The 16,082-nt window shown below is 44.5% G+C and overlaps 1 protein-coding gene across 2 annotated transcripts in view; it reads left to right on the plus strand.

Annotated features, from left to right (window-relative positions):
* Positions 1–6,837: 6,837 nt before the first annotated feature.
* The window catches only part of pls3 (plastin 3 (T isoform)), a 28,055-nt gene continuing 18,810 nt past the window's right edge, over positions 6,838–16,082 (plus strand). For both annotated transcript variants that reach the window (XM_030765848.1, XM_030765847.1), the window contains exon 1: positions 6,838–6,873. The gene's annotated coding sequence lies outside the window, so the exon portion shown is untranslated. The remainder of the gene's footprint in view (positions 6,874–16,082) is intronic.

Raw genomic sequence — 16,082 nt, forward strand, 5'->3', positions numbered from 1 at the left:
CCCCCCCCCCCCCGTTACCACCAGGTCTAAGACGCACGCACACACACACACACACACACACACACACACACTTTAATGTTGTATTGAGACCACATACTCGGTTGTATTGCCTTACCTGCTTGTGACTGCGTCTCTCAGTTAAAGTAATGACTGACAGGCTTCATGGCGCTAATGTGCTCAGTCCTGTTTGGGGAAAAGAGCGCGCTGATGTGCTCAGTCCTGTTTGGGGAAAAGAGCGCGCTGATGTGGGAGACAGGTGAAGAAAAGCCAAGTGTTTCCGCCTCTACCTCGTGACGAGTGGTCAATGAACAACCGTTCCAAAGCACGCACAAAGCAGCCAAGGGCCAGGGTGGAAAAGATGGGATTTGGTTTCAAGAGCTGATTTTCGTGCACTCCTCCGGTGCATGTGTGTGTGTGTGTGTGCGCGCGCGCATGTGTTGGAGTGAGTGTGTAGGACATGAGTAAAGAGCGGGGGGAGGGGGGGTGTTTTGCTGGTGGAAATTTGGCTGCTACTGTGCCGGGTCAGGTCATGGATCTCTGTCATTAAAGTGCCTTATGTGTCTAATGAATCACGTGTTTAATGTGTCTGATGTCTTCTCACCATTTTTCCCTGAAGTATCATTTCCTCTGTAAACAAAGAAAGTACTTTGTCAGGTAAATATAGATAAACAAGCAGGTAAACACAGGTGGATGATGGTAAACATAGCTAAACGTAGTCTTTGCATGTTAAGTAAACGGATTTCTCTCTTTCTTTGACCTGAAAAAAATGCAATACCACTTGGTGAGCTGTAGGGGGCAGCAAGCACCATACATTAGCATCGCAGCATGAAAATAAATACCACTGAGAGTGAGTAGGTGTATGGTGATGATGGACATGTTAATTACATAGTATTCAATAGTCTAAAATTGATTCAGTGTTCCCTGATCTGCACTCCACGCAGGCAGATATACAGGTCTTTCTTTGTTCAAAGAGGAAAAAAAAAACCCACAGTAGAAGGGATTAGATTTATACACAATAGTCTCTTACTTCTGCATTGTGCATCTTTATTGTACTTTGCAGTGTATTTACATGCCTGAGCAGGTGTTGTGTGACTGTTTGCCGCTGTAAATCTGAAAGCTTGGGCTGAGATATCAGTCAGCCAATCACGCAGGACGCTGCCTCTTTAATACCATATAAGGTAATAGACTCAGCGCTCGCACTAGTATGGACCGGGTGTTTCCCTGCAGAAAGCCCGCATTGTTCTCTGCCTGCCTGCCTGCAGGGGGTGTGTGGTCCCCCGGATACCATCCCCATACCTAAATTTAGATTTTATTTTTTACAAAAATATGGTAATCTCATCAAAAAAAAGTTGGGGGGAGAATAAGCATTCTGTTGGTGAGCAATGCCATAAAGCGTGAAGAACTCAGTGTACAGCAGGAAAGTCCAAATCACGCGGAATAAAACCAGCTAGACCAGAGTGAGAGAGCGGAAAAGTGGTAAACTGGTTACAGTGACCTTGTGTGTGTGTGTGTGTGAGAGAGGGAGAGATACACTGTGCTTAAGTATGACTGTGATTACACACAGAGAAACAAGGAGATTCATAACTTCCCTGACATCTGAACCTAAGGCAACTCTACTGATACCTGTCCAACTTCTTCCTACCCACTCCTGGGATTTTCAGCTCTCTCTGAAGGGGAAGAGAGAGTGCTCTTTTTTTTTGTTGTTTTCTTTTGTTTTGTTTTTGTGTGTGTGTTACTTCCTTGACCCTATTGTCTGAAATTTTGTGTTGCAAATCTCTTTTTAAGGCAGTGTTCAGTGCCACCTCTCCCTGCGTGACATCATCTCTTTTTCCTGAGATAGGGATAAAAGAGCCTGATTCATGTTTGTGTTCATGGTGCTGAGAAATGCCAGTGCGCAGAGGGAGGAGTGAAAAGGCAGCGGAATGGTCTTTGGCAAGGCCACACGCCGTAGCCATCCCCTCACGCTGCTATGCGGCACAGCACAGTCATCAGGTAAAGCTTCGCCTGTTCAGCCACAGACAAACCAAACGCTTACAGCTACATCCCCAACGCTCTTATTCACACAAAGAAATGCACAGGATGCAAAACGTTTAGCGTGACTCATTATCCAAACCCCATATCATCTACCCATACAGATTATCTGTGGATTACACGCCGACGCTTTGCCTCAACCCCGAGATGAAGCGTAACTTTTCACCCCCGTGCGTTTAGTTTAATAGCTGTTGTCTACTTTCACATTGTCTCTGACTGACCCGTGACTGCTTGTGTCGCCGTAGAGACATTTCTACTTTTACATTGTCTCTGACTGACCCGTGACTGATTGTGTCACCGTAGAGACATTTCAGTCGGCTCTGCTTGAGTAAGAAACGAAACCAGTCCCAGTTTGACTCTGCGATGGTTTCTTCACCAGAGCCACCAGCCCGGTCGTACTCGCCGGGCCCTGAGATTTACACAGATATCCCACAATGCCTCAGCCTCAGGGCGTCAGGCTTTTCCCTCAGCACACGCCTCAGTCTCGTTCACCCATATTAGGAGGGAGGAGAAGGGCGTGGCTCCGAATATGAGACTGGGAACCAAAATAAACGCAGTTCATTTATTCTGGAGTCAAAGTCTGTACACACACACACACACACACCCATTGTTTTCCTGCTTGGCTCTTTGTGACAAGATCCAGACAAGACAAACTCTTACACAGTGTTGATGTCATACAATCACTTTCTGTTACTTCATTCTGCTATTGTTTCCCTATGTAAAGATGAGAATGTCAATCATCAGGACACCGGTTACAGACTACTGACATTATCATGGTCATGATATCGAAGAGGAAACAGGAAGCGCCCGAGATTAGTACCTAGTCTTTTAAAAAGTCTTTTGTGTATAGTTTGAAGCTTACGAAAAAAAAAAATCTGAAATTTAAAGACTGGTTTTACATTTGCATACCTTCACTTCTGAAGACGAGAGAGAAAAAAAAAAGACAGACAACCTCCACCCTTCACTGGATCTCACCTGAGCAGCAAAGCTGTCTGTCAGGTCTACCCCCCCCCCCCCCCGCCCCGCCCCGCCATGCCACGAGATAACGCTTTAAAGTTTTCCGTCACCCCCGCAGGCCGACTCTGGTCTCAAGACTCAGGCCGCTACACACTAAGGAGAAACGCAGAAAACCTTTCTGTATCTGCCAGCAACAATGAGTCTGGACGACTTACTAACTGTGGACTGGAGTGTCACTCCCTCTGTGTCTGAGCCACAGAGGTTTTTAGGAGGAGAACATGTGGGTGGAGGGATTACTCTGTGTTGTCTTCCGGCCTCCTGTGTGACAGCGTATATACGTTCACTCAGGCATTGAGTGGATGTCTTAAGAATTAATTAGACGTCACGGCATTAAAACCTGAAATTAAACCAGTTTGTTCTATGATGAGGCCTCACACAGACAGCGTGATTATTAAAAATTGTGAGATGAGAAACATTCATCTTCTTTTCCATGCAGATTAAATCTCTAAACTCATGTCTGTGCAGGGGTAGGTCTGAGTTTAAGTACTACACTCTTCTGTAAGGTCTACCATGAAGGATAGAATAATATCGTGAGTGACTTATTGCCCTGAGATGTGGATGGTATTGCTTTTTTATGTTTGAGGGTGTTGCTGGCTTTCCTCCCTGAACCATTACGTTATAGAATGGTCTTCATCTCGCTTCCAAACATTATGTCAGCTCTGTTAACACAAAGCTGGTTATGTTTCACAACATTTACTACTGCGGCAGTTAGCACCTCCGCCTGCAGCAGCCAGAGGTGACGTCCCAAACACTGTCTTTAAAAACAGGAGCAGAAGTTTCCCAATGCGCAGGATCCGACAGATAAAACATGAGGAAAAGTCCTACTTTCCCAGGAATTCAGTGTAAGTCTGGTAGGCATGTCAGGACAAAGAGCGAAGAGAAGGGCAGGAGGGCTTTCTCCTCGTTGGGAGTGCATGTTCTTTAAATATTTATATATATATATATATATATATATATATATATATATATATATATATATATATGTAACAAATGTTGTTGCATAAGGTTTACCTCACTGTCATAATATGCATTTATATTTTGGTCATAATGCCTTTTTTTTTTTGACATTTTTTAATTTAAGTCCATAGTCAACCAAAACAGGGTTCTATGTGTCTTCAGAAAACATTGACACTGATTAAGCAAACTTGTTGAGTGCTTTATTCTCACACATGATAAACTATGCTTGTTCTATGGTTATAAATACATTTTAGCCTCTTGATAAACAAAATTTTCTAACTGTCGTTCATCACACACTGGTGCTGCTGGATGTGTTGTATTGCTGTGTATGTGAGTTTTGTTTAGTTCTCTGTGGGTGAGTTGTTTATAGTTTATGTGTTACTGCGTCATTGTTTCCCCACATCAACAGACGCCTTCTCATTACAGAATATACTGTGGTGTGTAGGAAAACCTCCGGATTACCATTGTTTTCTGGAGGGGAGAGTGAGCACTCACACAGAAATCTGCCTCACGGTCGAACCGTATCTTTTATCACAGAACTATTGCAATGAATAACAGGTGTCCTTGTGCTACTGGTACTGAACAACTCTCTCTCTCTCTCTCTCTCCCTTTCATAAGGCCCTCACTGACAATGTCCTCATGCAGTGTTCATCAGTGAGCTTAAAGAGGAACATGGAATTTCTCAAAACAAACGTTTCATAGTGACAGAAACTACGGTGTGTCGTTTTTATGACCATAGACAATTAAATAACGTTAAACACTTCCTTCTGAAGTAACTTCCCAGTTGAGCGTCATCAGAAGCTATGTCTGTGATTATGATAAACATACAGAAATCAGGAAGGGCAAGATGTCAAACACCTGTCCACAGACAATACACGGAGTTTCAGGTCTAGGAGTAGGAGAAACCTGTCATTTCTTTGTCAGACAGGAACAATAAAGTGATGAGGAGTAGTTAGATCTCCGGCTTTACCTGCCCACTTATCAGGTATACTCAGACGCCTCCCAAGACTCGCAGGTCAAGTCATCAACAATGTGTCATTTGCATTTGAACACAACAAAAACTTTTCATTTTCAGAGAATTTAACACAGACTGAAGACATCTTTCGCTAAAGTGAACATATGACTTTGCTTTAGCGACACACCCGTGTCTTAAAGTCTGCAACACTGCGTTTCACACTTTTTTTTGCCATTAAAGTTCTGAACTAATGCAGAGAGGAGAGTGACATCATACAGTTCGAAAAAAAAAACCTGGAATACGCCCGTGCTTTTTTAGCTGCACCTCTAAATACAGGGACATTTTTTCCAGTAAAAGACAGACTCAATGTGAGACATTTATTGTCAGAGAGAGGTGCAGAGTTTCTCAAAAAGTTTCAAAGTTTTGGAAAAAAAAAAAAAAAAAACAACCACAAAACTTTGATCAGTTCTTCCCCTTTTACCCACCAGCTCATGTAGGAAAAACTAAGACGGACACAACTCAGCAGCTATAAGTAATTAGGGATCAGAAATCAAAAGCAAGTTTGAGGCGTGCATAGCCAAATTTAGCTGTTTTAAAAGGTATGGACCGCAGCCATAAACCACACATCACAATTCCTTTTTTTTTTTTTTTTTATTCATCACTTAATTAATAAGCACTTTGGAATGGATGCTTTAGCATCACACTGATTAGCTGTAGGGATATTCTGACAAGTACTCTTCCCGAGTAATTAAGATAACAGTAAGCATTCCTGACAGGAGAGACTGGGCAGTCTTAACTTCAAGCCCAGTGTTATTCAGCTAACACAGAAATGCTGTCTGGGTCTACACTCCTGCCTTGTGTCGTGTAATGTTCAGTTGGCTGCGCTCTCTCGTTTTAAAACCAAATAAACAACGCAAGTTAAGGAATGTCGTAAAGGAACTACGCCTCACTAGCTGTGGCGTCATGTGTCACCGCTAACACACGTGGTAGATGAGTGAGGTAAGCGCAATGAGCTGATGTGACGAGACAAAGTTTAGGAAAGGTGGACCCTTGGATGAACCAAACTTTAATTCAAACTCGATACCAATCCTTGGTATTTCCTCTAGTTTTGGTAAGGGAAATATGAGCCTCTAATTACAAGCCAGCGACGCTCTGAGGCTAGAAAACATTTTGTCATTACGTCTCAGTGGAACGACTGGTCGACACTATTTTTAGACGAATAACGTGCTAGCAAGTCACTGGGCACATGGGCGGTGTTCTGGGGGATGAAAGCATCCTCTGCTGAATTATTAGAGCTAGTTACGAGTTGAAAATACCCCTAAAACACTTACAGATGATTGCTGGGTCTTTGTGTGTTTGTGATTATGTGTTTATCGCATCTCAAATGTCAATTACTATTTCTTTGTTTGTTTGTTTAGTTTTGTCCGCAAGTGCCTCAAAAAATGAACAGAAAGAACACAGTTACAAACTACACACTGATTTGGTTGTTACTAATTAAACAATTATTTTTTCCTCTGGCTGTGTAGCACCAATTTACTCTCAGTTCGTTTGTCTCAGTTTGTTTAACAAGGTTGCGCTACAGTTATCTCTAGTTTAACTTAAGTGAACAATGAATATTTCATTTGGTTCGGTCCATCTATTTTAGTCACATGAGCATGTTATTCTACGGCTATATGGACAATTCAATCCCAAACAAATTTTTATTTGAATATAATCTATGATAGAAAAGGGAAGTAGGCCTTATTGTATTGGTTCAGCCAATCATACTGAATATACCTTTTTGGAGTCCTCCTGACCAGTGAGAATCTGGGGGCGGTGAATCAGTTTTCCTATTTCGTCCTGGAGGAGGGGCCAAGGATCCGAGTCAGGGAGTGGAACGCTAACACAGTTCTTACACACGGGAGGACCAACAAGTAAGTTACACGATTAGAGTGTTCTTTATGTATACTTTCTTTGTATTCAAGAGATATGTATACTGCGTTATTTGTAAATTTGGCAGTTTCTTTTTTCCAGTTGCATATTAAGTATGCTTTTTTGGCTATCTGTTAAAATAGACGCCAGTACATCCTTAGACTGGGTTGCTCCCATCAGAGTTTCCTACGTTTCTCGCTGTGAGCAGTGTAAAAAAACAGGCATGTAAAGTTGTCAGTTTTTTCTCAGAAAATACTCAAAGTGTCGTTTGAAAGACAGCTAACGATACTAAACTACATTCTCCACTTAAAGCGCTAACCAGTTATTTCAATTGTTGCCAGGTAGAAATTTAAAAGTGTTTTTTTTTCATACTCTCTGACTATTTTTCCTCCGCCGTTCGCCGTGGTTATCCTCACTCACTTCTTAGTTTAGCTTAGCTTATTGTGCGCATTAGATTCAGCCAGTCCAGAGGAGTTAACGTTAACGTTGTGCCACGCACGGTCCATGGCGATTTTGCCCGTTACCGCAAAAATGAGATGTATGTGTGAGGGTTAATTATCACTGCAGCATAATGGGGACCGTGGTTTGGCATCATCGCTGTACAGTAATACGAAAGCGGGAATGCTCACGTCATCTCAGAACTGCTCTCTACCCCATATATTTGTTGTTTTTTTTGCATCGTCTCGTTTACGTCGCCAAATTTTGCGACTTGATCATGTCCTAGCGTTTTGACCGACATCTCGGTGTCAGCGCGTGATTTTGGTCTGTATGAATGAGGGAGTGTGGAGGCTTGCAGAATGACGTATTGTCTGTGTCTGTAGATGACCTCCCGGGAAAATAGATTAGATCCACTTACCACGTGAAACTAAATGATGCCCCCCCCCCCCCACTTCAAAAAATCCGAAATGTTTGGATTTATTGTTTTACGGGAAGAAGCCACACGTTCCGCGCTCCCAAAATCGCCTTCTAATCTCCCTGTCCATTAACAGCAGGACTAATTTCCGTTTACTAATTTTGACTCAGCGTAACTTTGTTTTGTCATTTAGTCAACCACTGGACGGATATCTAACCCTTCTTCTTTATTTCAATATTCTCAGTGATTTACTTACCCACAGTAAAAGCTTGGAAGTCTGTTTAAGAGAAGTTTTATTGGTTTGCCCCTTAATTGAAAAGTGCCTCCCCTCTGTCTGGTTAAATTTTTTATATTTAATCACACTGGGCCGAGCGCAGGGCATTGTTCGGTGTCGCAGGTTGTAGTGTAGGTTTTCATAGGGAGAGCTGAGCGAACGCGAAGACACGGTTCCTGAAAGTATGAGGGCAGTCCTATCTCAGATTCCACGGGCAGGGAGGAATGTCTGGTTTGGCTTTTCGCTGGAAAGCGCAGAACTGTGACAAACCAACTTTTTTTTTTCTTTTTCTTTTTCTTTTTTCTTAAAAGCTTCTCTCACTCTCAGACTGTAGACACAAAGAAGTGTGACTTAACACTTGGCTATATATATATATATATATATATATATATATATATATATATATATATATATGTGTGTGTGTGTGTGTGTGTGTATATATATTTAATGTCCATTTATCAATCTCTATATATATGTGTGTGTGTGTGTGTATATATATATTTAATGTCCATTTATCAATCTCTATATATATGTGTGTGTGTGTATGTATATACACACACGCGCACACACACATATATATATTTAATGTCCATTTATCAATCTCTATATATGTATGTGTGTGTGTATATAGATATGTATGTATATATATGTATGTATTATATAAAGCCTGTGGCGTTCATTGCCGTTGTGTTGTATGTAGTTGTGCTGTCCGGGTGGATGTTTTAAAGGCTGACGGGAATCTGACAGGCCTTTCGCTGTAGGGGTGTGGGCTGCCCTCTGTGTCTCGCGATAATTCCACACAACCACTGCAATGTTTTCCTCTCTGACGGATTGGCCTGACACGGCCCGCATGTTAAATGCTGTTCAGGTCTCTTCATGGGACGTTTTTCATGCAGGCTCTGCCCCCGTGTTAGCCTCCGCTGCGGTTTTGCTGCTACCTGTGCATTTTTTCTTTTTCCCTCTCAGACACGTTTTCCTTTTTCTTTCGCGTCTGTGGGGACACGGTCATCCTTCAACACGAATCATCACCTTCTGCCAAGTGACCAGAGCAATTACAGCCCTTACAACCTTCGCGCAGTCATTGTGGAAACCTCGTGGTTTGGAGGCTGCTGAAATTCTGTTGCTGAGTGTGTGATTGTTGTTTTGGGAGAAATGTGCATTCCCGCATTATCTCTGACAGAGTTTGCGTGCCAAGCAACATTGTCAAGGGCACTGATTGGCTTCATGCCGTAGTGACATCAAATACAGTTTTAGTGCTGCACTGTGCCTTTAATGGTGTCAAAACAACAGTGTGTGTGTGTGTGTGTATGATTTTTTTTTTGTGTCTTGCATCCCCACGGTGCAGTGGAGGTTCTGTTTTTCGTGCTTCTGGTTTTCCACTCTGTTCATGACTGTGCTCAGACTGAGGATGGTGTTCAGGCAACGCTGTTGGCTCAGATTCCACTGACCCCAGTTCTGTCACATTTTCCTTTAGAAAATCTATTAAAAAAAAAAAAAAAAAAAAAAAGGTTTCTTCTGTGGCGCTGACTCACCACAGCAAGACTGAGTCAGTGTGAGCAGCAGAGACGTGTGTTCAGTCCGTCCACAGAGTCAGTCAGTAGAGACGTGTGTTCAGTCCGTCCACAGAGTCAGTGTGAGCAGCAGAGACGTGTGTTCAGTCCGTCCACAGAGTCAGTCAGTAGAGACGTGTGTTCAGTCCGTCCACAGAGTCAGTCAGTAGAGAGGTGTGTTCAGTCCGTCCACAGAGTCAGTCAGTGGAGAGGTGTGTTCAGTCCGTCCACAGAGTCAGTCAGTAGAGAGGTGTGTTCAGTCCGTCCACAGAGTCAGTCAGTAGAGAGGTGTGTTCAGTCCGTCCACAGAGTCAGTCAGTAGAGAGGTGTGTTCAGTCCGTCCACAGAGTCAGTCAGTAGAGAGGTGTGTTCAGTCCGTCCACAGAGTCAGTCAGTAGAGAGGTGTGTTCAGTCCGTCCACAGAGTCAGTCAGTAGAGAGGTGTGTTCAGTCCGTCCAGAGTCAGTCAGTGGAGAGGTGTTCATCCACACACTCAGCAGTGCCTGATGGACAGCGTTTGGGTTTGGGTTCGTTATGAACACGGGGAGAGTGGAGGAGTCGTGGAGGAGGTGGAGGTGGTGGTGTAATGTGCTGTCTGACGTGTCCAGACCTGATGATTTTACCCCCTCCTCCTCCTCCTCTCTGTCTCTGCCAGGATGTGAAAGTGATTACCTACACAGACAGTTTCTGTGTGTGCCTTTACAGCTGTTTATGAGTGAAAAATACAGAGAGTCCAGAAACATGAGAGCCTGTGCCTTTGGCCAAACCCTTTCAGCTGGAATGCTCCGGACGCTTTTTTTTTCTTTTTCTTTGGTAGCCGTTTTTAGTCGAACACTAACAGTGCTTGTCTGTTTATAGTATCAAAAATATTTTTCATTTTCTTTTCATTTCTTTCGTGCAAGGAAGGACAAAGCATCTTCAAACAGTCAGAGTTTTGGGGAAGTTTCCGTGGCGTAGTGTTTTGTAAGCAGCAGTGTCCTGTGGTCTGGGCAGGTATACTGAGACTGAACAATAGTGAGATTCCCTTTCACACACCTGTGAACACGCTGCAGGAAGACAGTTGAGCTGGAATTCCGAGAATGTCCTTATGCAACTCAAGTATGGCCGGCCTCTTTGTCCCGAACAACAAAAGACACTCAAACCTTAAATGGAGAAGTGTTTATGTATGGAGCTATTTTTCAGATACAGCGTGCGATTTGAGGATTTTTTTTCCTTTTCTGTCTAATTGTCTCACAACGTTTCTCTTCTAAAACACACGTGACCTACATTTCAGAGTGCAGTTGGAAGCTAACGCACAGCCTGGTTTCCTGATGCTTTGCTGGTTTGTCTCGGTCGTCCTCCGTGCGCTGTGCGGCGGTGTGGTTTTGGGAGGGGTGCAGCTCTGTGCCCGTGTCCTGGTATGACAGAGTCATTTGTGAGCGCTGTCTCTGACTGGATGTTCTGACGTTAACTGGGCACCGGTGGCTCCGTCTCCTGGGCCCACTGGAACTTCACTCAGGCACAGTAATTGCAATCTGGAGTGTTTTGAAGAATTGTAATCTGGGCCTTTTTCATGTGGTCTGATGTTGTTTGCCTCCCTGTGGAATGCTGGGTATCTGCCGTGTGTCAGTTAGCCCTTGGCCATGCTGATGGTTTTTATGCTCTCTGTTGTTCCTTTAAGGGACCTTAGATGTGTGAGACTCTTAATGCAGACAAAAGCTCTCTTATTGTTGAGACTGAATCCACACAGTGACTGAAAGACTAAACAGTGCTGTTGCATTGGGAGCAAATGTCACCGACCAGCCTTAATCACAGAGTAAATCATTAAAAGTAATTTGTCTGTATTGAGGAATTTGTGGCTTGGGGAGTTGGCAAATATTGGTGGATGTCTTGGTTGGGCTGAGGTTTTTTTTTTTTTTTTTTTAAGTGTATTTGTTCTCTGAAAGCTGGAGCACCACTGTCTTAAGCACAGGACAGTTCTTTTTCCTCCAGGTCTGGTCACCGCGCGGCCGACATATCTGATCACGCCGCACTGCCTCTCTTTAGCATAGACTCAGAGGACAGAGGGGAACCAGACCCTGCCGCTGCCTCTCTTTAGCATAGACTCAGAGGACAGAGGGGAACCAGACCCTGCCACTGCCTCTCTTTAGCATAGACTCAGAGGATAGAGGGGAACCAGACCCTGCCACTGCCTCTCTTTAGCATAGACTCAGAGGATAGAGGGGAACCAGACCCTGCCACTGCCTCTCTTTAGCATAGACTCAGAGGACAGAGGGGAACCAGACCCTGCCACTGCCTCTCTTTAGCATAGACTCAGAGGATAGAGGGGAACCAGACCCTGCCACTGCCTCTCTTTAGCATAGACTCAGAGGACAGAGGGGAACCAGACCCTGCCACTGCCTCTCTTTAGCATAGACTCAGAGGACAGAGGGGAACCAGACCCTGCCACTGCCTCTCTTTAGCATAGACTCAGAGGACAGAGGGGAACCAGACCCTGCCGCTGACCGGTTCCGTCCCCAGCCCTACTCGTGGTGTGTGTGTGTGTGTGTGTGTGTGTGTGTGTGGTTGGGGGGATGTTTAGGACGTGGACAGCTGGCCCTGTCGTTTGCTGTCAGATGGCTCATTCCATTGTTCACACTTGTGCTGACTGCTGTTGCTCAGGCGCCAGGTGCGGGCAGACTGTTGACTGTGAGCTCGCGGGGGGGGGGGGGGGGGCGGGGGGGGGGGGTTGTTAATGCTGTTAATTTGATTGGTAATTTTGCATGGGGGGGGGGTGTTGTTGTTAATGGCGTTAAGTTGATTGGTAGCTTCGCATTGGGGGGGGGTGTTGTTGTTAATGGCGTTAATTGGATTGGTAGCTTCGCATTGGGGGGGGGTGTTAATGCCGTTAATTGATTTGGTAAGTTTGCATGGGGGGGTTGTTGTTAATGGCGTTAGTTGGATTGGTACGTTTGCATTGCACTGGTCTCCTAATGAACCACCCGCCCTCTGCCCTCCCGGCTCTCTCTGGATTTTTCCATTTCAGCTTTCTCTGTCTCCACATCCCCTCATTCCACCTCTTCAAGACAGGACTTGTTCAGCAAGTGATCCGTCTTTTGGCGTAACCGGAGCTTCAGGAATGTTAAAACCTCAGCTAGTGCTCATCTAGGCATTCTTTACGTGCGTGAAGTCATTACACTATCTTTAAGATGCTTTTTTTTTTCTCATGCTGGAGAGTCCAAATAGACCTGGAACATCATCCAGTCTCCCACCAAGGTCCTGTGCTTGTATTGAAGAACGGTTTAAAAGGCAATTAAGCTTGACTAAATTAAATTTAAATTTGAAGGGCATTCAGATTTAGAGTCACACACAAACCAGTCAAAACACGAATCTTATCACGACCGTGAGAGTCTGCAGCTCCTCTTACCGCCCTACTGCTGTGGGGAACTCCTCTGAACCTCCCTTCTCTCTTGTTGTTGTTGTTGTTGTTGTTGTTGTTTTGCCGTGCATTAGACGCTATGCGGCACATGTGGGTCACACATTGTGTTTGGCGAATCGGTTTTCAGAAGCTTTGTGTTGGGAGGAAATTCCTCTCGTTTACGTTCAGCTTGATTAGCTCATGCACATTCTCCTGCTCGATTCAAAGAGCCATTGTGTGTGATTCTGACTCAATAGCCTCAGCATGGAGGCAACAAAATGATGATGACATATGGTGTACGTCTGTGCCGTTCTAAAGGTTATGTTTTTTTTGGGTTTGTTTTGTTTTGTTTTTGGAAAAAAAAACAGGCTCTGTATGAAAACAATGTTCTGCTTACTGAACAGCTCGACGCGATTGTCTCTGTGGAGTTAAAGAGTTAAAGTTTGTCCAAATGACCTAGACCTCGTTTTTGACTGCAGGCTAATGGAGGTTCATTTCTTCTTATAAAACTGCTTGATATATTTCAGGCATTTGCTGGGGTCAGTTTGGCATAATTTGAGATGAAGATAGAATTGCATCTTCTGAAAAATAAATTGGATTGAATCCAGACCAAAATCCAAACCAAAGAGTCACATTTGTTTTCGTGTCATATTTTCACAAGTTTGAAAGAACGTGACACAGTTTCTCATCTCTGTACAGCTGTACCTTTTTCCCCTCACACACACACACACACTCACACACACACTCTCACACTCTCACACACTCACACACACACACACACACACACACACACACACACACACACACACACACACACACACACACTGCTCCCATACCCTGGCAGGAAGTGTTAGGACTTGGTGCGCCAGACAGGAATGCTGGAGCTCCAGATTAGCCTTGAAGGGTGTGGAGGGAACACAGCCCCTCTCTCTCTCTCCCTCCCTCCCTCTCTCTCTCTCTCTCTCTTTCTCTCCCTTTCTCACTCTCTCTCTCTCACTCTCTCTCTCTCACTCCCTCCCTCTCTCTCTCTCTCCCTTTCTCACTCTCTCTCTCTCACTCTCTCTCTCTCACTCACTCCCTCCCTCTCTCTCTCTCTCTCTCCCTTTCTCTCTCTCTCTCTCTCTCTCTCTCTCTCTCTCTCTCTCATTACTGTATTTCATTGGGGAGTAGCTGTCTGTGCTCTCTGCTAACCACAGAGCGTTCAGTTGTTTTCTCTGTGGATTGTTTGGTCTTTGGATATTGTTTGGAGGAGAGGGGTTGACGTGTGTGTGGATTTTAAATTCTTTCATTTATGAATTTGTTTACATCTCTGATCGTTGTTGGTGATGATCATGTGTGTCTGTGTGTGTGTGTGTGTGTGTGTGTGTGTGTGTGTGTGTGTGTGTGTGGCGGTATCGGTCCCACAGGGGAAAGCCCTCTGGGTCTTTTTCATGCTCTTGTTGTCATCGTCTGTTTAATGGTGTGTTCATACACAGGTGTGAGAGCTTCAGTGCCTGCGGCTGAGTTTGTGAGGAGGACGAGCTCTGACCCTTTTAGCTTTTCCAGTGAAGGTGAAATACTCTGGTGAAGGAGACAGGTTCTGCCCTGGGCTGGTGAATCTGTATCTGACTCATCTGGAGGGAAGACAAGTAACTTGTCTTTACTTCACCTGAGAACTGAACAGAGTTGAGTCAAACAGTGTGAGTGTGTTTGCCTCTGCGGCCCAGGGCCGGTGAGCCGCTCTGGGGAAGGGCAACGTGTGTGTGTGTGTGTGTGTGTGTGTGCGTGCGTGTGTGCGTGCGTGCATGCGTGTGTGAGTGTGAGTGAGTGAGAGAGGAGCCTTTGGCGGCTGGGAACGAGCAGCGGACGGCGTTTTGGGTGGAGTCTTTTTCATTTTCCCAGTGTCCACATGTGGAGCTGCTGGTTTCCTGGCTGTGGAATAGCGGAGAGATGAAATCAGATACAGGGTTGTGTTGGTCTCGTTTTAAAGCGGTTATCCAGACTCTGCCGTCCGACAGTAAACATGCCAAACGCGGGGCCAAGAGCCAAGCGCTTTCAGCATTAATGAAATGCATGTAGAGAAAATGTTTCTCTCTGTCACGCTGGTCCGTTTTAAGCGTTTGACAAAGGTATGTCTAAGCCTCTCGGTCTTTCTCTCTGCGCTTCTCTGATTGGCTGCGGGAGGAAGGTGTGATTTGCATTGTAGTTGACATAACAGATAGTGAAGAATGGGGCTGATATAATTGTGAATGACAGCCACTCCGCCTATCACAGCTCAGAGACCAGCCACAGTCCTGGGCAATGAGGGGTTAACAGGAAGACAAGTCAGGGAATGCTTGGCAATACTGCTCTTTACACAGGCTCTGGCTACTGTTTGTCTCTACTGCAGATCTGGAATCAGCTTACTCCACAGTTTTCAAGGTGGTGAATACTTGAATTGAAAAATTAAAAACTGAACCTAGATCAGCTGTTTATTATTGGACTGTTTAGTTCTCCTGCAGGACAGTTTGTGGAGACTTGCTTGTGTTGTAAAGATTGCGAGGAATGAACCAGCTTCAGCCAGTCAGGTGCGGTGGCTGAATTGAAGTGGACATGAAACAGCTAGGGTCGTGTTTCAGTCATTGTTAGTTGAGTGGTGTTGATTTGTGTGGCGTGATTAGTAAGCTCTTTCCCTTTTGTTGTGCAGATGTAAATATATTACAGAGAGCTGGCTTAGGTCTCACAGTATACAGATGTAAATATATTAGAGAGCTGGCTTAGGTCTCACAGTATACAGAGGAAAATATATTACAGAGAGCTGGCTTAGGTCTCACTGTATACAGAGGAAAATATATTACAGAGAGCTGGCTTAGGTCTCACAGTATACAGAGGTAAATATATTACAGAGAGCTGGCTTAGGTCTCACAGTATACAGATGTAAATGTATTAGAGAGAGCTGGCTTAGGTCTCACAGTATACAGAGGTAAATATATTACAGAGAGCTGGCTTAGGTCTCACAGTATACAGAGGTAAATATATTACAGAGAGCTGGCTTAGGTCTCACAGTATACAGATGTAAATGTATTAGAGAGAGCTGGCTTAGGTCTCACAGTATACAGATGTAAATATATTACAGAGAGCTGGCTTAGGTCTCACAGTATACAGATGTAAATATATTACAGAGAGCTGGCTCAGGTCTCA

Source organism: Chanos chanos, chromosome 2 (assembly GCF_902362185.1).
Source record: "Chanos chanos chromosome 2, fChaCha1.1, whole genome shotgun sequence".
Taxonomy (NCBI): Eukaryota; Metazoa; Chordata; class Actinopteri; order Gonorynchiformes; family Chanidae; genus Chanos; species Chanos chanos.